Raw genomic sequence first — 23,361 nt, 5'->3', positions numbered from 1 at the left:
AACTTTATTTTGGGTTCCATCATTTTTAACGAAAATATTATATAAGATAATTATGTCAAAATAATAAATTAATTAAGTGAGGGCAATTAAGTAATTTCAGCAAGTACCGACCGACTATCAAATTTTTAATGTTTAGTTTTAACCCGTGCGATAGCAGTTGTTTTAAATAATTATTATTTTAATGTTAATATTTTATTAATTATATTTATTAAAATTGTACATATGTTTGAATAAATAAAGCAGAATATATATTTTATTATAGTATAATACCTATTTTATAATAATTATGTTTTAGAAAAAAGACAATTTAATAAACTCTCTAAAAAGTATAGATTCAATTCTCATCCGTAACAATTTCCTATCAATGTTGGAGAACTATTCTCACACAAAATATGTTTAGTTCAATCTTCGTGTTGTTGATTTGGTTTATCCACATTAGTTTCACAGTCGAGTCGTGAACTGGAATATTATCCAATTCACGATAAAACTTTCTTTTTTCTCGTCCTTTTTCTATAATATTACAGAAGATAATTATGTTAAAATAAGAATTAATTAAGTTGAGCAATTATGTAATTTCAACGAGTACCCACCGAGTACCAAAATTTTAATATTTTGTCTTTTATAATATAAATATAGATTGATAGATAATTATTATATATTAAAAAGAATTGCCCATAATATTTTTAGAGAAATATTTATTTTATTTGAAGAAAATAAAAAAGGCAACATATATTACTTAAAAATGTATAGATTAAAAAGAATTGTCTAAAATATTTGTAGATAAATAGTTGTTTTAGTTGGTAAAAAATAAAATATAATAAGCAACGTATTTTACTTATAAAGGGTGTGTTTGGTATTGCTGTTGCAGACAGCAACAGCAGCTTTTCGCTGAAAAACAGTTAAAAAACTGTTTGGTAAAATTTAAAAACTGTTTTTCTGAAAAGTGCTTTTGGCTTAAAAGCTGCTGTTAGAAAAAACAAGTCCCCGTATGTAATATCCCGTAATTTTTAGAATTCGATTAATAAAAGAATAATAGAATAAAAAGATTAAAATTAGATAAGGACTAGGATTTAAAATTGAATTAGACTAAAGGGCCTAAAATTTGGATCCAATTCTAATATGGATAACTTGTAGGTTAAGATATGGGGTTTTGTATCGTTATAAATACACCATATTCGTCTTTCTCGTTTTTTATATAAGAATTCGTAGGGCTCTTCTCAGCAAAAATCAGCAGTCTTGTAAAATTCGTAGAAAATTCATCGTAAGTCGGAATTCAGTGATTCTGGACTTTTCGGAGAGGTCTTTTCGTTATCTTCAACTTTCGTGTTTCGTGTTTTCCAATATAACATCGTTTAATGGGTCAAAAAGGCTATATTCAGATCTGGTCAGGTTTTGAAGTAAGAAACCAATCGATCCAACTAGTAGGCCAAGCAACTTATACATATATAACAAAATACGATATTTTATACGATACGATATACGAAACACACACTTTCGCGATATATTCTTATTCTTATTCTTATTCGATACACACAATACACATACCACATAAACAACAATAATTCAAAATCCTTAATCCATGCCACGACCACTACAACCCGGTGATAACGGTCCTAAATTTTCATAAAACTGTCACTACAATCCGGTGACTGCGGTCCTAAGTTCTTATTCGATATTTTCACAAACCATGGCACAAATCAGAGATCCAAAATTATCGTCTAGACATCACACATATACACAATAATACATATACCGTAACACATCATACTTTCAAATATATAATCACTTAGCCCAAATTTTGATAATCAAATATAAACACGTAACATATAATTTTGAAAACACTAGTAAGATCGATCGAAAACTTACTTCAAAACCTGACCAGATCTGAATATAGCCTTTTTGACCCATTAAACGATGTTATATTGGAAAACACGAAACACGAAAGTTGAAGATAACGAAAAGACCTCTCCGAAAAGTCCAGAATCACTGAATTCCGACTTACGATGAATTTTCTACGAATTTTACAAGACTGCTGATTTTTGCTGAGAAGAGCCCTACGAATTCTTATATAAAAAACGAGAAAGACGAATATGGTGTATTTATAACGATACAAAACCCCATATCTTAACCTACAAGTTATCCATATTAGAATTGGATCCAAATTTTAGGCCCTTTAGTCTAATTCAATTTTAAATCCTAGTCCTTATCTAATTTTAATCTTTTTATTCTATTATTCTTTTATTAATCGAATTCTAAAAATTACGGGATATTACACCGTACTTTTAGAAAAAACTGCTTTTCAGCTGTTGCGGGAAGCAGATGCTAATTTCATCATCAAATTTTATCAAAAGCATCATTATTTTTAATTTTTTGCATCAAAACATATACGTATCAAAAAAATTACCAAACAGTCATCTGATTTTTACAACAACACTTTTTCCAGCAGCACTTTTTTTAACAGCACAACAATTTTTAACAGCAATTCCAAACAGAGCCAAAGATAATTGGTTATATATTAATTAAGTAAGGGCAATTGAGTAAATATTAAAATTCTCTAAAGAAGGGCAATTATGTAATTGAAGGAATTACCGTAACAAACAAACTTTTAATGTTTCGTATATTATATAATAATATAAATGTGTATTAAATTTGATTTAAAAGGTACTTTATTCTATAAGATCTATCAAGTTTCTTTTTAAATTTTGAAATATTCAATTAATATTTAAAATTATATTTGGAAAACTGGAGTTATTCAAATAAAATTTTAAATTATTTTTTAACATATGATGATATTCAACAAATATGAATAAATTTTGATTTCATAAACTTATATAATTTGGTGAATTATGTAATTTTTATATATTCAAGATCATGTTGTGCATTTGAAATTGGAGACACTGAAATTTGACCAAAAGCTCTAAAATTTTGAAAAATTTATCAAAATTTTGAGTAAAATTTTACGACATTCTCAATCAACTCTGCTAAATTAGTGACAATTTTCAAAAATTCATGTACTAATTATTATTTTGTTAATTTTTTTTTAAAATTTGAATTAAATATTTTGCATGTTTGTTTTCTATATTATATCTACTAAGAGAAAAGTATCCTAAAATAAGTAGTGAGAGTTATACGAGTACATGATGTAATTTATAATATATGATGTGTAAAGGGTGTAGGTTTTTAAAAATGTAATTTAGTTATATTTTATATTTTATATTTTTAATTGTTAAGATTGCATTCATATTTTAATTATTATTTCTCATGCTTCGGAATTTTTTTAAGATCATTGAAATTTAGATTGTACTCTTCCAACAAATGATGATTCACATGAATTGTTCTGAATCAATTTTATTTTGAAATTTGTTAAAATGTATGTTAGAGAGAAGAAAAAAGTAAGAGTAAAAAAAAGTAATAGAATAAAGATAAAAAAGGCCAACCGCTGAAGTATGATTCATTACATATTTTTATTATTTTTCGACATATAACCATGTTTACCATTAGTACCATACATTTGAAAGCTATTATTATACCAGTTAGCACTAAACCATATATGACCTGTTGTAACAGTAAAAAAAGTGTTTGTTGAAGGCCAAAAAGTGTGGCTCTAAGTAAAAAAAGGCCATGGTCATACTTTTTCGAAAAACCAGTTCGTCATCAATAAGGGCATCATCTTAGGGGTATATTGTTACACTTTTGATTTATAACACTACGCCATAGATTGCTTTAAGCAACCCCTCAGCTGTGTTGCTATAGAACCAAAAAAATGTTGCTAAAGGCCCGAAAAGGGCTAAGACAACATCAAAATTATGTTGACTCGTAACTAGTTAGTATAGATGTCTATAACAACATATCAACTACTCTATTGCAACATACCATATTTTGTTACTATAGATCTGAATAGCAACATCTTTTGGACTCTGTAGTAATATACTTATTGGGTTTCAAAAGATCTTATAATTTATAAAACTGATTTTCAGAATGTAGGGCCCACTTGTGAATCAAATAAGAATATTATATTTGAAGAATTGAATTTTCCAACAAAATAAAAATTAAAAATCAATTAAATTCTGCTTTCATTTGATAACAATATCTAACGTTATACATCAATTACTTCCAATAATAAATAACTACCAAGATCATCCCAATTAAGGTTACATACAAAATTGCTTGATAACTTTATATTCTGAATAGTGCCCAATATCAATAATAATACTAATCCTTCTACTCTGCTATTTTACTCTGGGATATCATTTTTTGCTCAGCTGCTACTTTGCCTGAGGTCTCCAGTGCTTATTGATTATCGATTAAGGGAGTACCACATGCCACTTGATGTATACACAAAGCAGTAATAATGCCCAGAATGGGTATTCCATCTAGCATGTACCAACAAAATGAGAAGTCAATTACTAACTAATAACTAACTGGATAATAGACCAGGAATGTTAAGACCTGCTACCCAAACCTCTTCTATAGAGCTGAAAAGATAAAGTGCCAAATCTAAATAATGACTTGCTACACTTGTTATACATTTCCAAATAGTAAAGATAGATGAGAAAATTATTTATTTCTGGAACACATACAAGTAAACACATACAAGTAAAGACATATAAAAAAATTATACCAGAACGAGTCTAGAGTCATCGTCGAAACCAGAGACAAAAGCTAAGTCATCAGCAAGCTCACTTGAAAATTCATCGGCTATTAGATTCTTTGAAGAAAAATAGAACATAAATTACATGGAAAACAGTGAGCTCTCAGATTTTATACCTTTTCACTTTAGTCATTACTAATACTATTACTGTTCATTTTCTAGTCCGTACTTTACGTACTCAACTTCATTCAAATGGTCTAGTTGTTTTCAGCAGTGAAGATAACATAGTTGATGTGTTCAACACCTGCAAATCATAAAGTAAATAAGGTGTGTACTTACAACTTATACTTTTTCCAATGACCGTATCCTTCAAGGATCGTTCCTGTACTTTGGAAAATGCTTATAAGGGTTCGTTGTGCAACCTAGGATTGACAAAAACGCAATCTAGTTTCCCTAATGTTTCATTCTTCACCCCTAGAAAAATTTTAGTTTGCCAAGGTATAATCATGAGTAAAGTCGAGTCATGTTCACCCCAAATCGCCCTTCGATCCGACCCGAACATAGATTACATGCAAGTTGAATGTATCAAGCCAAGCAAATTTACCTGCTTCAATGGCATTTACTGCAGCCTGACGGTAGTGTTTCACATCCTCTGCTATTTCATAAATCGACAAAGCACGTGGTTTTGGGTAAGTACCGAATTTCCCATATGACATCAGTATTTTCCACCTGTTTGATATTAGATTTGACGTTGAGGATATTGGTGATTCCCCATCAGGTTGATACACTGATCAAGTCACCAGTTCACTAGTTTAGATTCAGGATATTAAAGTTTAAACATCCAACAGAGATAATAATATTTGCATTATGGGAACACATGCAACTAGGTATCTAGGAGTGAAGCACATCAACAATAGCTCATTTCTTCTGGATATATTGCTACCTTATATTACCAGCATGGAAATGAATCACTGGCGCTAAAGTCAACCGAGGGTACAAATCCTTGATAGCAAATTTTGAATTATTCTCACAATTTTATAGCAAACAGTTCAAAATAAGAAAATTAACTGTACTTGCTATTCAAAGGTCAAAAAATAAATAGAAGCAAAACATGAAAAGATTCCGATGAAAATAACTGGTCAGACCCTATATGCTAAAAATTATCGTACAATCATTACCTAAATAAAATTAATAAATTCGAGAAAAAAATTGTCGGCCCTAATCCCGAACAATAAAAAGAAATGGTTTACATTAAGCTTGATTAATATTTTCCATTTTTTGAATGATAATAGTTAATGGAGATACATGATGCAGTGGATACATAATTGAAAGATAAATAATCTCCAACAAGACTGACATCAAAACATAAATAACTATGAACAACCTTATTAAACTCTGAATGCAGCTGATCCAATAATACTTTGATGAGATGCTCGACCAACATGCCAAAGCTGACAAAAAATAACAGTTCCTTTCTTGTGGACTTCATCCACCACTCTCTTCCAAGCATCCACTTGTTTTTAATTGTATATTCCTGGAACATGAGGGAAACTACTTTCCCACAACATTTTTCACAATTTTTAGTGTCAGGATTAAAAATCTTCTCCCACTCGAAATAGATCCTCCCACCAATGGCCAAAAGCAATCCATGTGGAACCAACTTTACAAAATTATAAAAACTTGTCTTAACATGAATTGTTAAAAAAAAGCATGATGTACACAAACACACCATCTTTTCTTAAAAAAAATCATATGCAGACCATATTCTGTTTGATACCTACCTATATCATTGTGTATTAAGGTACCACAACTACAAAAAAAGACTGAACATTGATCAAATATGAAGAGTTACACGTTTATATAATTTATGTTGGCACACCATAAAAATAGAAGGGAATGCTAATCAGAAAGTATATAGAGCACCAAATTATGACATAATGTGTATTTAAAAATGATAATTTTAGGTTGTGCAAGTCTGAAATATAGATCTTCAGAAAAAAATATTGATAGTAAATCCTGCTTAATCCAAATAGTAGAACATGTTTAAATGACATTAATATTGAAGATAAACCCTCTGCTTCACATTGTGAGCATAAATTCCATATTTATTACATCAGACAACATCAGATAATAGAGAAACAAATAAATATAAGAGCAATCATCGATCCTGACAAACTATCTGCTTCACATTGCACCACTAATCGATTTAACAACATACACATCATATCAACACAAAATCATAACCCTGATTATTATACAAGAATAGCGAAATCTATACAGCTGGATAATCATAAAATCAAATAAAATGATGCATTGAAATAAAAAATAAAATCACATTCAAATTAACTTTGTTTACTGACCTAAAATATGCATACTTGTAAATATTAAAATCAGTTGAGCATAACTTTCTTTGCATAACCTGTTTTTTTTTCTTCCTTTTTCAAACCCGCAAACGTAGTGCCAATCCCCTCAGTAATTACATCGTGGAATACAAAATTCATATTCAAAACCAACATTACAACCATATCAAAACAAAAATCACACAAAACACGTAATTACAATATAAAGCAATTGAGTCAATATATCTTCACTGTGTGTTCTGGTGGGTGTGTGGCGTGTAGTCATTAACAAAAACTAGCAATTGCGCTCACTGACCTAATTATACTAGCCCCAAATTGGTCGGAAAGAAGAGCATGAAATTGATTGTTCAAATCAAACCCTAATTGCTCCAATCCTTAAAACCCCTTACACGTTGAACCTTTGGCACTTTATTTTTTGAAACTCGAAGCTGGACTCGGTGCTTCTTGGACCCTACTTTTCCGCCGCTCCGTCTCAAATGAGTCTGAGAATGAAAATTTTATTTCTCAAATCAATTTTCCTCTTTACTTTTGTCTGAAATTTCTGATTCCCGCTCTGTTAAATTTTAGCCGCCTCCAAATCCAATTGTTTCTACAGCCCAACCAAATCCAATTATATATATAGCCCCACCCAACCCAATTCCACTTATTGGTCAATTAATTAATCTTTTTTATTTTAAAAATATCATAATATTTAAATTTCATATCCTATAATTATTAAAATGACTTATCTAATTTAAATTGTTTGTAAAAATTTAAAACTGTTACATAGTATTATTTTCCATAAATAATTAATTTAGTGATTTCTATTAAATTAATTAATATGCTATAAGTAAAATTTATTAATATTATATTATTTATAAATCATTGATATAATCTTACTTTCTAAGACAAATCAATGAATTATTTTATCCAAATTGAATATTTTTAAATATAAATTTAGTTTTTGGTTTAAATTTAATTTTTTTATTCATAGTCTATAGCAACATATTTTCTCGTGTTGCTCTCCTTAACACCTTAGTGTGCTATGACAACATAGATTTATAGCTTAAGTAACCCCCTAGTGCAGGTGTTGTGATTGGGTAAAAATTTCATACCTATAATAACATATTCTAAGGTAACACCCCTGCTCAAATGTAAGGTTAGGTCATCTATGGCGTAGATAAGTACACCGATAAAAGTGTGATCATAGAGTATTTATGCCTACACTTTGCCGTTTATGATAGCATATGTAATACTGTAACCATAGATCTATAGTCACATCATTGTAATTTTTTACATCAAATTGGTGTTATCAACAGGCTTTTTCTGAACAGCTCTCTTTTCATTGGTAACATTATCTATAAATTATAACACTTATTTATAAACAATATGTACATTTACTAACCTTTTTTATAAGCTTTATATACACCTTTTAAAGTTTTACTAACACATAAATATTGATCATTTATATTATTGCCTGTACTTTAAAGGGATATGTTAACACTTTATTAAAAAAAGAACAATATAACATTTAAAAATATCATTTCCTATTACATAATTTACCAATATTTACAATTATCAACATTCATAATCCAAGATCATAAAAATTCCAAGCCAAGAAAAAACATGTTGAAGATAAACTATTAATAATGTAAATACAACTTTATAGTGACCGCATTACCATTTTTAATCTTATTTCTTCTCTTCTATTGATCACACTAGGTTCTTTATCCTTCTCTTCTACTAATGCTTTTTTAGGTATTTTTAGATGTTTCTTTCTCAACTTCATAGTGACCGCATTACCATTTTTAATCTTATTTCTTCTCTTCTATTGGTCACACTAGGTTCTTTATCCTTCTCTTCTACTAATGCTTTTTTAGGTATTTTTAGATGTTTCTTTCTTTTTTACACTGACTTCATTACCACATTTTACCTCTTTCTCAAAGTTCAAAACCTAAACAACCCATAAACAATCAAGAGGTAAAAAAAAATTAGTAATGTGAAGTATATAACATATGGGAACAATCAAAATTAACATTATAGTTGATACATTTATGTGTACCATCTTCATTGTATAACGTGATAACATAAAGCTTAGCATTATCGTAGTTGGTCTTAAAAATCCTCTAGGTTATATTGATTTTTTTGTACAGAGACCCATATCCTTGTATTCTTATCGGGTGTAGAAATATTATTACTGCCCTGGCCACGGGACCACAAGTTAGTTCAGCCATGGCTTCAAGCTCTCCGAGCATGTTGAACTTTTTTTTGATCATATCCTTCACTTCTATTCCACATTCTAGCATTAGGCCTATCATACAAGCCAACATCACGAGCACAATAAATTGTACATAAACACTATACATGAGACGTCAGCCTAAAATAAAGAGAATAGAGTTAAACACCTTGTGCACCAAGTCGCGGGCACTGCTATAATAAAATTTGGTAACCTCAGTCTTTTTTAAACTTAAACTAAATAATACTAAAGTGAGTTGAATATCATAGTATATAGATAAAAAATAGAATATATTTATCAAATATGTCATCATATAATGTCGTTATATACTAGAAATATGGCCATGCATTAATAATAATCAATAATAAGAAAGTAAAATTTGCATATTTTTAATGCATATTTGATACAAGTACCTGATTTGATGATTTTAGACGATGTGTGTGAGCATGGGACTTAGACATATTGGGTGAGGCAGCATAACATTGTGAATTCATATTTGGTGGAAAGTTAGAGGGTCTTCTAGTAAACTTGTTATTTATTATAACAGGATTGCTCAAACCCTTTATTTTCACTATAATAGTAGTACCAAGAGCACATTTCTCGCTCCTTAAGACATCAGCGGTGCTATTTGTGCCATCGCGAACATTTGGCGAACTATAAGATTCATTTGGAATGGTTCCAGATCCATACGAATCAAACCCTTGCAGAGAGCCTACTAAAGAAAAATATGTTGTTTACTATCAACACCCATCAAAGTGCTGGTAACATAAGACTACAGCAAGGCAGGAAATAAAAATTGTTAAGTATGAAGTGCAACATAGGGGGGTTGAATGTGTTTTCTTGATTTTTAATTAACTATGATGGTTTTTGGCATATGGAATAAAATAATTGAATGAATTTGTAGTGATAAAATACTAGATGCAGACACTCAAGCAAATTCAAAAACTTACTTGATTTATATTAAATCAATTTTGTCTTGCTACAAATTTGTGTTCTTGAAAATAAGAACTCGCTACTTTTCTTAAGAAAATTATAAAATTTTTCTAGATCTGTTTGTTACAACTGAACAAAGGACCCGTGACATGTTTTAGAGATCAACATGCACAATTTGTATAACTTGCACTAAAATAGACTAACACATTTTTTAAAGCTTCTTTGTCTATTTCCATTTCTGGTGCAGCATATCTCTGGAGAATCTACTAGGTATGTGACCCTCATTTGTCCTATTAATCTTACCCCTTGATCTTGTAATCTTTAAGATGCATGTGTAGACTTTCCAATTCAATGATAGAATTGTTTGTTGAATGATAATCTTGGATCTTCAAGTTGTCTATATTCAGAATTCTGAAGTTGTTTGTCGAGATCTCTTTTATTGTGTAGAGATGTCACATATCGATAAGTAAAAGGACTTATCGATATCTCAAGTTCTCTACATGGGCTTTTGACTTGTCGAGATCTCCAGTTATCTACGAGTGGAATGACTTGTCGATATCTCTAGTTCTCTACATAAGCTTTTGACTTGTCGATATCTCTAGTTCTCTACATGAGAAATTGACTTAGCGATATCTCCACTTCTCTACATGATTTTTTTGACTTGTCGATATCTTCCGTTCTATACATGCAGATTGACTTATCGATATGTCTTGGGACTTCTCTATAAGTCATTTTTGACTTCTCGACATACTTCTCTATATTCCTTGATCTGTGACTTGTCGATATCTCACTTAGAATATTTTTCCTAGAACAACATTCTTCAACTCCAAGCTTTTATACTTCTCTCTGAGGCATTATCAGAATTGATCTTTTTTTAGAGTTTATTCCTTAGCTTGATGGTTGTTCATAGAAAAATTCTCCATTCTAATCTACTTAGCATTTTTATAGACTCAAGAAATACAATTACATAATATAATTGGATTATCATACAACTTATCCTTAGGGTTGTCTAGATGACTTAGTCTTGTTATGTAGAGGCATGTCTTGTGACGCCCTCCAAACCCGGGGACTAGATTTGGGGGTCACTAGCCAATAAACCGTAATAAAATAATCACAACGGAATAATATAATAAATATGACCCCTTGCATGTAACTGGATCGATCACAGGTTATAGTATGGAACATACATTAATACAAACCAACTGTTATTACAAACCATAAGTCTAATTAGTTTACAGATTATTCAAATTTTATTACAAACCTCTAGACTTATTCAAGCGTCCCAAAACAGTCTACCTGGAAAACACACCCAACTATCTACAAGCACTCGACTTCTGATCAAGCCTAGAACTCAAGCCTGCTCTGGCTTAGCTGAAAGATTAGATTGATAAACAAGTATGAGCGAAAGAAATGCTCAGCAAGCAGTATAAAATGTGCTTGAAATGATAAACCACATTTTGATAATAACTGAACAACAAGATAAAATCACTAATATTTGATCAATAATAAAAGCTTCACAAGCTATCAACAATAAATGATAATTTTTAGATTGGAATCTAACTCCGAAGGATGTACTATCACATGCTGATCAACCCGTGTGATAGCACTAGTTCATGATTCGTAGAAACATGTCCCCAAAACACGAGTAATCAAATTAAAAGGCAATATATCTGCCTGTGGCACAAATTGTGTTATAATATTTCATATAACACATAGAAATAGCCCTTCGCTGGACCGTCCGTCCCGGTCACTTACGCATTCATCCAATCCATAAAACATTTTGATCAAAGGAGCCGAATCAAAGGACATCCTTAACTGTATAACTTCCCATTTCTCATGGTCCAGAGCTATCTCAACAATCGATGGCGAAATAACTAGAACAATTAGTTATTCGCTAATCTCAATTCAACGTTCCACTGTATAGAGTGATTTATAGCGAAATATAAAATGTTTAACTATTCTGAACGTAGAATAGTATGGAAATTGAAAGAATAAAGTTCAGAGTCAATATCACTTGAATGATAAGTGAAGATATAAATACTTGCATAATATGATTCGAAATAAACGTCACTTGAACGGTAAGTGAAGTTAGGGGTACTTTCCTCGTATGCTCGATAACCTCTTACTATAACTCTGCTTATAGCTGCTGGCTACTATCTCGGCCTAATACTTGACCGCACTTCTTGCTACTCGATTCTATAAATAATAGGACTATCTTAACTGACAGAACCAAACTCAATCGACGTAACTATACGTCTTGACATCTACTCGATCGTTTATAACTACTCATGACATTTTAAATCTGTAAACAAATAGCATGCATATCACATAGCACGTAATCATGGTATTCGTGTAACACGTAATCACATATTTCATGTAACACATAAGTCAGATCGTTAAAAGATATGTCTCAGTGCGTTTAGAATTAAAATCAGGTCGATATTAGCATTTACCGATCAAATACCGACTCAAACTGAATAACAAATCAAACGACATTGCAAAACAAAATAAATTAGGACTTAAAAGTATTTTTATTGGAAGCGTAATATTTTTCTGAGTCTATACGCGTTCGTTTCGTATTAAACGGACGAACGGTTTAATTATTACGAATAAAATAAGAATTAAATAAAATTAAATCAATTAATAATAATATTAATTGACTTTTAAATACCAAAATATAATTTTTAAAAGCCTAAAAATAATTTTTAGGAATTATTTGAATTAATTATAAATAATTTACATTTTATTTAACTATTTATAAATAAAATTAATTGATTAAATGATTTAATCAATTAATTAAATTTATAAATAATTAACTAAAAAAAATCATAAATAATTAAATCAATTTAAATTTTAAAAATAATAAAAGAAAATGATTTTTCGAATTTAAGATAATCAGGTAAATAATTTTTTAGAATTTAAAGTAATAAGTAAATGATTTTTTTTTGAAAATAAAAGAAATCATTTTTAGGATTTTAGAATTAGATTTAATTAGAAACTCCCACAAACAGTTTTTATATTTTTGAATTTGGGGAAACAAAATCAAAGGAAGTAGGGTTAGGGTTTAGTTCGGGTCGGGTTATGGGTCGAAGTCGGGTTGGGGAAGAACACCAAGAACCCTACCGGTTTTCCCCCAGATTCCGGCGAGGCCCGAATCCAGCGAAATTCCCGCAGCCGATTTCCCCCGCCAAACCAGCATCAACCATGCCTAAAAACACAGCCGTCAATAGCTTTCACTTCACCTACAAAGTCACTACAAACAACCACAGCAACAAAGACTGCAACCGACCAAGAACAACCCGAAATTCCAGCAAAAATAACTCCAGCCCCGGCGAAAACATCAAACTCCGTCGGCTTCAACCAAAAACAACAAACCCATCCCAAATCGCAACCGAACACCGTGGTTTGTACATTAAAATGAAGCCATCAACAATTACAATCTACTAATAGCAATCTTAATAGCAACTAATTAACAACAAGGACAAAAGAACAAATTTACAAAAACAAAAATGGTGATGAATTCGATTTCAGCATTAACAGCCACAAACTTATAAAATTTATAAGTATCAACACAACAAGAACAACTTCTACAAGCTAATTATAACAATAAGTCATCAAAAAGGTGGCCAGAAACCGATGGCGGTGCCGCCGTCGAACTCCGACGAACCCAACAGCGAAGACCAGTAGCAACATAGCAGAGAATAGCTCGAATCAAACGATTCAATCGTTTATAATCTCAAGAGAATCAAGCGATTAATCAAAATCAACAATCCCTTCAAACCGACGAATTAATGAATCGAAATAAATCGGAGAGATCAATTTGAGTATAACCTGATAAACAGGAGAACAACACAGCTTCGATTTCTTGCTTTTGGCTTCAAACAAAAATCAAAACAATAGTAGATGAAGGAAGATGATGGTGGTGGTGAAAATGAACAGGGCTGGGGTATGTGAGTTGGTGTTTGAGGGTGGGTGTTTTTGGATAAAAGATTAATACAGAGAAAGGATAAGGCAAGCTGAATGTTTTTGAAAAGAAAAAAAAAATAATAATAACGAGCTGGTTTACTAAATTCAACGAAGCAAAACTATCCCAAATAACGAATTAAACGAGATATAAATCTTTTAATTAAAAAAAACGACTCTAGGTATTTATTTACGGGGAATATTTAATAAAATATTATTTTGAATAAAATATAGAAAAGTTATACCAAAATTCCCCAAAATAACATACAATTTAATTATACAAAAAAAAGATTGAGCCGTTGATACATTTTAAATTTTATAAAAAAAAGTGCGGGATTTGTCAGGTTTAACGGCCCGGTAGGGGTTCCGGTCCGATAATTTTTGAAAACAAAAATGATACTTAAATTAACAGAAAATTCCAAAAACACGTAAAATACAATCAAATGCACATACATCGAGATAAAACAGGTACCTTGATAAATACGTTATTAAATACGAGTCCAAATCACAGATCGATTCATATAATTACAGTTTAAACATATATTAATCAATCGAAAAAAATTTCTGGCCCGCACACAAATACACATAACAACTGTAACATCTAATATCAAGGCAATAATCACTTTAAAATTTTACAACACATAATATTTATTTATTTAACATAAAATATTCACATAATTTTCCCGGATATTACATGTCGTGCATAACAAAAACTAAAAACTAAAAACTAAACCTCTTTTCTACTTGCAAAATCTTGAGCTAATTCTAGTTTCACTGCCTATGGGGCACATAGAGAACCAATCACTAACATTTAACAAATTTAATTCCAAAAAATGATTACGACAAGGAATGGTGTACTGTAAGTATAAATACCTACATATATTTATTTTTCTATTTATTTTGGGGTAACTATGCAATTAAATATTTAGCCAGGTTTGAAGTGGTTGATGTTTTAAGGCACTATATTTTCATAAAAATTGAATGCAATTAAATAATAATATAGTAAGGAACTAATTACACTAAAAGTCTAATCCAAAGATACCTATAACATAACAGTTTTGGTTGAAACCTCAGGAACACTTAAAAAGTTAAAGATAACTATCAAATATCAACGTTGAACATATATGTGATATTGTGCCAACTTTTTTAGTCACTACGACATTATTTTTGGCATCTTTTGCAACCTCACCAACAAATGTTCCCGCAGATTGCCCAACCACTTTAAGCTTCACTCCTAAATCAACAATTAGGTATATTAACCATGGTGATAACTGATAAAGAAGCAATCTATACATATGCTGAAAATAAATCACTAGCCTTCTCTTGCCACTAAGGTGATGTTGCTGTAGGCATTACAGTGACCTTAAACCTTATTCTATCAATAAAAAATAAAAATTAACATATGATACTCAATTATCACAGTAAAAAATAAAATTAAATCTATGGAAATATTATAATTTAATAAACTTCATTTTGATTCAGCTAAACAAACTCTTAAATAAAGAATTCATTATAGATAGATCAGTTAAATTTGGCGATCACATTTTATGTCTCTCTGAATTGAAATTTAGTTCATAATCCCTCTCTCTATGAATTGATATTTAGTTAAATTTGGATCTCTTTATCTCTCTCTCTCTCTCTCCCCACTCTCTCTCTGAATTGATATTTAGTTCATAAACCCACACTCTCTCTGTCTGAATTGATACAAAACCCTATATTTTAACCTACAAGTTATCCATATTAGAATCTGATCCAAATTTAGGTCCATTAGTCCAATTTAAATTTTAAATCCTAGTCTTTATCTAATTTTAATATTTTTTTCTACTATTCTATTATTAATCTAATTCTAAAAAGGGTTAAATATCAAAGTGGTCACTCAACTGAATACCATATATCAGTTTTATCATCAAACTTAACGGGGTATCATTTGAATCACTAAAATAATAATAAATATTAAATGAATACCTCAAAATAGGTGCTCGAGAATTAAAAATTATTTTATGGAATTTTATACATGTTTCTTGAATCCTATTACAACCAAATGAAAAGTTATGAATTCCTATTATTTTAGATGATTTAGTGAGATTTTTAAAAATTTATCTACTAATTATTTTTATTCAAATCAAAAAATATAACTATAAAATTAAAAATAAATAGTAGATCAATTTTTAAAAATCTCACTATATTATCAAAAATACTAGAATTCATACATTTTCATTTGGTTATAATAGAATTCAAGAAAAATGTATAGAACCCTATAAAAATAATTTTTAATTCTCGAGCACCTATATTGAGGTATCCGTTCGATATTTATTATGATTTTAGTGATTCAAATGATACCCCGATAAATTTGATGATCAAACTGATATATGACCTTCAGTTGAGAGACCACTTTGATATTTAACCCATTCTAAAAATTACGGGATATTACATACTACCCTCCTTAAAAAGAATTTGGTCCCCAAATTCGCAAAAATCCTAAAGTTCGTGACACATCTACCCCTGATCTACCAAAAGTCAAACTATGATCCACATGAATGCATCTTAGAGAATGTAATAGTCCCATACCTAACATATCCCGAAGGAAAACCTACTCTAATACCAACTGTAACAACACGCACTTCCGAACTATAAATTCTAAATTGAAACTAAAATAAATACAATTTACTAATCCAAAATCTATTACAAAGATGACTATTACAAAAGCGCAGCTAACAGCGAAACTCCAAAAGTCAATCTACTCCAAAACTAAGGTCCTTGAAACTCCAATGCTATCCAACTCGAACTCTTAGACGAAACCTGAAATTGTAAGTAATGAGCTATAGAGCCTAGCAAGAAAATAATCGATCCAACTCACAGGCCAAGTAACACATACACATATAACAAAATACGATAATCTATACGACACGATATATGAAATAAATACTTTCGATACATATTCTTATTCTTATTCGATACACACAATACACATACCACATAAACAACAATAATTCAAAATCAATAACTTATGCCACGACCACTACAACCCAGTGATAACGGTCTTCATTTTTTTTAAAAACTGTCACTACAATCCGGTGACTACGGTCCTAAGTTCCTATTTGATATTTTTACAAACCATGGCATAAATCAAAGATCCAAAATTATCGTTGGCACACAACACATATACGGGAATACATATACTATAACACATAGTACTTTCAAATATATCATCACTTAGCCCGTGTTTTGATAATCAAATATAAACGCATAACACACAATTTAGAAAACACTAGCAAGATCGATCAAAAACTTACCTCAAAATCCAATAAGATCTGAATTTGTCCTTTTTGACCCTCTAAACGATATTTTCTTGAAAAACATAAAACACAAAAGTTGTAGAGAATGAAAAGACATTTCCAAAAAGTCCAGAATCAATGAATTCCGACTTACGATGAATTTACTATAAATTTTTACAAGATTGCTGATTTGTGAAAGAAAAAGGCCTACGAATTTTGATATAAAAGACAAGGAATATGAATAAGATGTATTTATAATAATACAAAACCCTACATCTTAACTTACAAGTTATCCATATTAGAATATGATCCAAATTTAGGCTCATTAGTCCAATTCAAATTTTAAATCCTAGTCATTATCTAATTTTAATATTTTTTTGCTACTATTCTATTATTAATCTAATTCTAAAAATTACAGGATATTACAAGTGAAGATAATAAAATATTCACAAATGTTAGTATAATATTCTAATTTTTGTAATATATAGCGTGTAAATTCACAGTATCAACATAAAATAATTAATTTCTATTAATAATGTTATAAAATAAATCAATTTTAAATTAAAAAAGGGTTCAGTGGGTTTTATATCGTTGTATACATAACACTTGATTTTTTCTTTCCGTCTTCTTCCTTTAATTTTAAAACTCTCGGGTAGTACTCCCTCTCTCTGAAAATGTCACAAAATAAAAGTTCATTTGATTTTTTAAGGTGTATAGAATTATTTACATTCACAACCACTCTTGTTTCTCTGAAGCTTTGTCTTGTCACCAGTATCACTAAGAGGAAGTTGATATTTTTGTCCACAACCTTCTTGTAGGTAAAGTGATTGAAATTAAGTGAGACTCTCAGGGATTCAAGAAATTCAGCAAACTCATTGTCAAGGCAAAGGCCTTCAGCTGCTATCTTGAGTCTTCTATATCCAATGTCGTCTTCACTTTGGCTTGATTTTAACTTGGGCTCCATCATCTCCCCCTTAGGGTTGATAACAGGCAAGGTTGAGTGTTGATGCATCTGTGCCCTTACCATCCATGATATTTCCTGGAGTGGAACCTTCAACGCACCCATAATAGCTCCTAGAGACACATTGGTCTGTATTTGAAAGTACTTTTGGGAGTCTATTAGAGACTTGATGTCCTGTTGTTGAATTTGGACCAAAGATGTGAGTTGTAACGCCCTTCAGACCCGAGGTATAAGTCTGGGGGTTACGAGCTAATCACCAAACCTGTACAAGCTTATTAATAAATAATAAAGAAATGAAACTAAACCCCTTTAACACTAACCAGGACCTTTTTAGGTTGAAGTATGAAAATAAGAACCACTAACTACTTTTATTACAAACCAACATTTAAAATCTCACAAACTCTCTTTATTACAAACCATTGTCTAATTTATTTTTAAACTAAGTTCAGCTTTTATTCAAACGCACATACTATCTATCAACACTCCACCTGCTCAGGCAACTCAAAGCTTTCTTCCTGAATTGGGATCAACACCTTGGGTATGAGAGGATCCTGAGGCTTGAACCGCTTCTTTACCACACGTGTCCTGATGGGTTTCATATTCCTTCTTAACTGAAAACAATAAGGTGAATAACAACAAAAATGGGTGAGCCAAAAATTGCTCAACAAGTCCACAAAATATAAACAGTGTTAAAGCATTATAATTGAATCTGTAACCCAGGTATATCTGCAAAGATATAACCTCATAAGAATAGAAAAAGGCCATTACTGGCGAATACAATTGAACTAAACCGGACTCAAGTTCGCAGCTATACCTTGCTGATCAGCCAGGATACAGTGCAGATCTATATCTCACTATATAGATCCCGTCGGGCACCCAGACACTACGGCCCGTTTCAAGGATCCGGTTATGTCCCGGTCCTTAGGATTAAGTAGACTTAATCCCAAAAGTAGTATTATCCAGTCCCTGGAATAGCAACCGGAACAAATCGGTATGCTTTGATATATTCTAATCACCAGAATATATCAATAATTGTGAGTAACAATTGGAATATGAATAATAAATTCAAATGAAAAGAATAATTCAAGAATCGAACTGAGATATGAATAAAGGAATTAAAATAGTGCAAATGTAATAAGAATCTGAAAAGAATATCAATATTCTGAAAAATAGAAGAGGAGAAACTTGCCTTCTGCACGACTTACTGCAATTAAATCACTTCCGTCTATCCTCTACTTGACCTGCCTTACTGGCTTAGCTTCTGTTAGCAAAATAGACTGGTTAAGTCATTTTGTACTTTAATTTGCATCTTTAATCGACTTCATTTCATTCCTATTATCTACCCATGTGCTTATGACTGACTCTTATATTACATATAAGCAAGTAGGACTCGATTAACTACATAACACACATAAGCACATAATCATTTCTATAGTTAAAATAATTTTTAGAATCAAAATCGACTCGCTGATTGCTCCGTTGATCACCTTTTGCTTCATTTCCCATTTTTCCGGAATTTTTCGGACTCGTCTCGGCATGTATTTCGACTGATAATCAAGCAATTAATAAAGTCAACTAATTTCGAGAAGAAATTAGGTCTTCATATTATTTTTAATGAAAAGAATTCATTTTTCTGAGTAAAATGTCTTTCGTTTCGCTCAAATCGGACTAACGGTTGAATTATTATCAATTAAACACTAATAATTCAATTTATTATTCAATATAAATAATTTTTACAACCTTTTAAATCCTAAAATAATTTTTAAGTAATTATTTACGAAAAATCAAAGTCAAAAATAATTTTTTTATAATTTTTGGAGTTAAAATGAAGAAGTTATGATTTATTAAAAATTATGTGATTAATTATCGAAATAATTAATCACTTTTTAAATATTTAATAAATAAATAACTAATAAATAATTAATAAATAATTATTTAATAATTTAAAATAATTAATCCCTAATTATTAGAATTAATCATAATTTATTACAAATATTCAAAACTCATCGTTATTTATTCGATTAGATCGATTATAAATAAATAATCGATACAACTAGCTGTTACATTATTTATCGGATAATTAGTTATTATTCGAATCATAATCCAACTCAACAATCAATTACTCGTATAAATACGAGTCATTCACCTTTCACGTATAATTATTGAATTATTACGATTATTATTACAACTTATACGATTTAATCGATTATCGGTATTTAATTATATGATACGAATAATTATTACGGTATTCTTCGAATAATTATCGCTCGAATAATAATTTTAATTATCGAATCACTACTCGCATAGATACGAGTTACACGTAATATTCACTAATTATCGGATTATTAATCGTATTATTTAATCATTATTTATTATTTAATTACCTAATTATTAATAATTACCTAATTATTAATTAATTAGATAACTAATAAATAATTAAATAAATAATTAAATAAATAAATAAATAAATTCGAATTTATAATTTACTAAATAATTTAGAAATTAATAATACTATTTTTCAAAATTTAAAACTGAATTTTATTAAATTTTTAGAATTACTAAAACTAATTTCTGATTTTAGAAAAATAGAATAAATATTAAAATAACCGGAAACACAAAATCAGGGTTCAGGGTTAGGTTTTCAGGATCAAACCCGGGTCGAAACCGGGTTGCAAACCGGGTCGAACCCGGGTCGAACCCGGGTCGACGATGAACACGAACGTGCCCAGAAACCGGCACGGCGGGGGAATTCCGGTGAAGCAAAAAGAACGATATCGGCTGCGATTTTAATCCCGTTCTTTCACCATTTTTGTTCCACAGCAACCACAGAATGTCCCCCTCTGTTTCTCCTTCGTCCTCGACGAACACGACGCCGACGAAACCAAGAACAGCGGCGGCGATGCCGCGGTTCCGGCGAGGCTAAATCCTAAACCAAAATCGACGAAACCGGTGCCAAATGAACCAAAATTCAACGATCTAATCATCCCCAACATCAACAACATCAAACAACTAACGATTCATTCAACCCGAATTCAAAATAAAAACCCGAATATACGAATTAAAAATCGAGTAATCTATCAACAAAATCAACTACAGAATCAAGTAGATAATTCAATAAGCTTCAAAACGGTTACATACATGCTCGATTTGGTTAACAGAATCACGATCAAAAGTGGCTTTGATTCCAAGAACTCCAAGAACCCTAATCCCCCTTTTCTGAATTTTTCTGAATTTTTGTGATTAATTAATAATTAATTAATAGAAATTAGGCTATTTATACTATGAAAAATAATACCCCTAAATAAAATTAAGGGGTTAATTACACTCCTAATAAAAATATTTGGCCCTAATTTTAATAATTTTTGGGTATTAAAATTTAATTTATAAATGTTTTATATATACAATATATATGCCAAAAATTCCCAAAAATTGTGAATAATTCAAAAATACAAAGAAATGGTATAAATAAAAGTCCTATAATTTTATAAAAATAAAAATGTGATTTTTGTGGGGTTTTTAACACCCAATGAGGCCCGAAAATGTCATTTTTCGTAAAACGAGAAAATTTATAAAATATCTAGATGTTCAGAATAATGCGATTGCAAAAGCCGTTTGATTAAAAATAAGGCCCATTATTTTATTTGAAATACTGGCTTTAAAATCATTATTTGGGTCGCAAAACGTTTGAAATGAAACCTATGAATGTGAAATAAAATATCTGAAAAATACCTTGAAAATACAGAAATGACACGGAATACACGTAACACATAACAAACAAGGTTTAACAGATAATCACACATAAATGACATATTAATACACATATTTTATTGTAAATATGATATAATACAACGTAAATTTCCCTGTCGTTACATTCTCCCCCCCTTAATAGGATTCTGTCCTCAGAATCTTCTACGAAACAAATGAGGGTATTTCTTTAACATTTCACTTTCAAGTTCCAGGTTGATTCTTCAACCATAGGATTTCTCCACAACACTCGCACTAAATACACAGACTTATTTCTCAACACTTTTTCTCGCCGATCTAAAATTCTTACCGGCTGCTCTACAAAAGACAAATCAGGTTGGATATATATCGGTTCATACTTTATTACATGCCTAGAATCAGGATTATATCGCTTAAGCATTGACACGTGAAACACATTGTGAATATGTTGCATATGAGGCGGTAAAGCTAATTCGTATGCAAGCTTTCCTACTCTCTTCAAAATTTCAAATGGCCCGACGTATCGTGGTTTCAATTTACCCTTATTGCCAAATCTGGTCAATCCTTTCCATGGCGATATTTTGAGTAATACGTGTTCTCCTTCCTGATAGTCCATATCTTTCCTGGCTTGATCTACAAATTTGCGTTGCCTGTTTTGTGCTGCATCGAGTCATTTCCGAATAAGTTCAATATTTTCTTTCGTCTGCTGAATTAATTCTGGACCCAAAATCTTGCATTCTCCAACTTCATCCCAGTGTACTGGTGATCTGCATTTTCTTCCATATAGTGCTTCATACGGGGGCATTCCAATGCTGGCGTGATAGCTGTTATTATAAGAAAATTCCACTAGAGGTAGATGCTCATCCCAACTGCCTTCGAAATCGATCGTACAAACTCGTAGCATGTCTTCAATCGTTTGAATAGTTCTTTCACTTTGCCCGTCGGTTTGTGGATGATAAACGGTACTCATGTTTAATTTTGTTCCAAGGCATTCTTGAAATTGTCTCCAAAATCTTGAGTTGAAACGAGGATCTCGATCAGACACGATAGATATTGGAACTCCATGTCGCATCACAATTTCCTTGAGATACATGTGCACTAATTTGTCGAGCGAAAATCTTTCATTAATTGGTAGAAAATGTGCCGACTTTGTAAGTCTGTCAATGATTACCCATATCGCATCATGATTTGCCTTAGTCCTCGATAGTCCTACCACGAAGTCCATTGCTAGATGTTCCCATTTCCATTCTAGAATGTCTAACGGTTGTAATAATCCGCTCGGACGTTGATGTTCCACTTTAACTCGTTGGCATGTGTAGCATTTACTCACCCATTCGGCT

This window comes from Apium graveolens, chromosome 2 (genome assembly GCF_009905375.1).
Source record: "Apium graveolens cultivar Ventura chromosome 2, ASM990537v1, whole genome shotgun sequence".
Classification (NCBI taxonomy): domain Eukaryota; kingdom Viridiplantae; phylum Streptophyta; class Magnoliopsida; order Apiales; family Apiaceae; genus Apium; species Apium graveolens.
The sequence above is the reverse complement of the archived record's forward strand: the minus strand, read 5'-3'. Positions refer to the sequence as shown.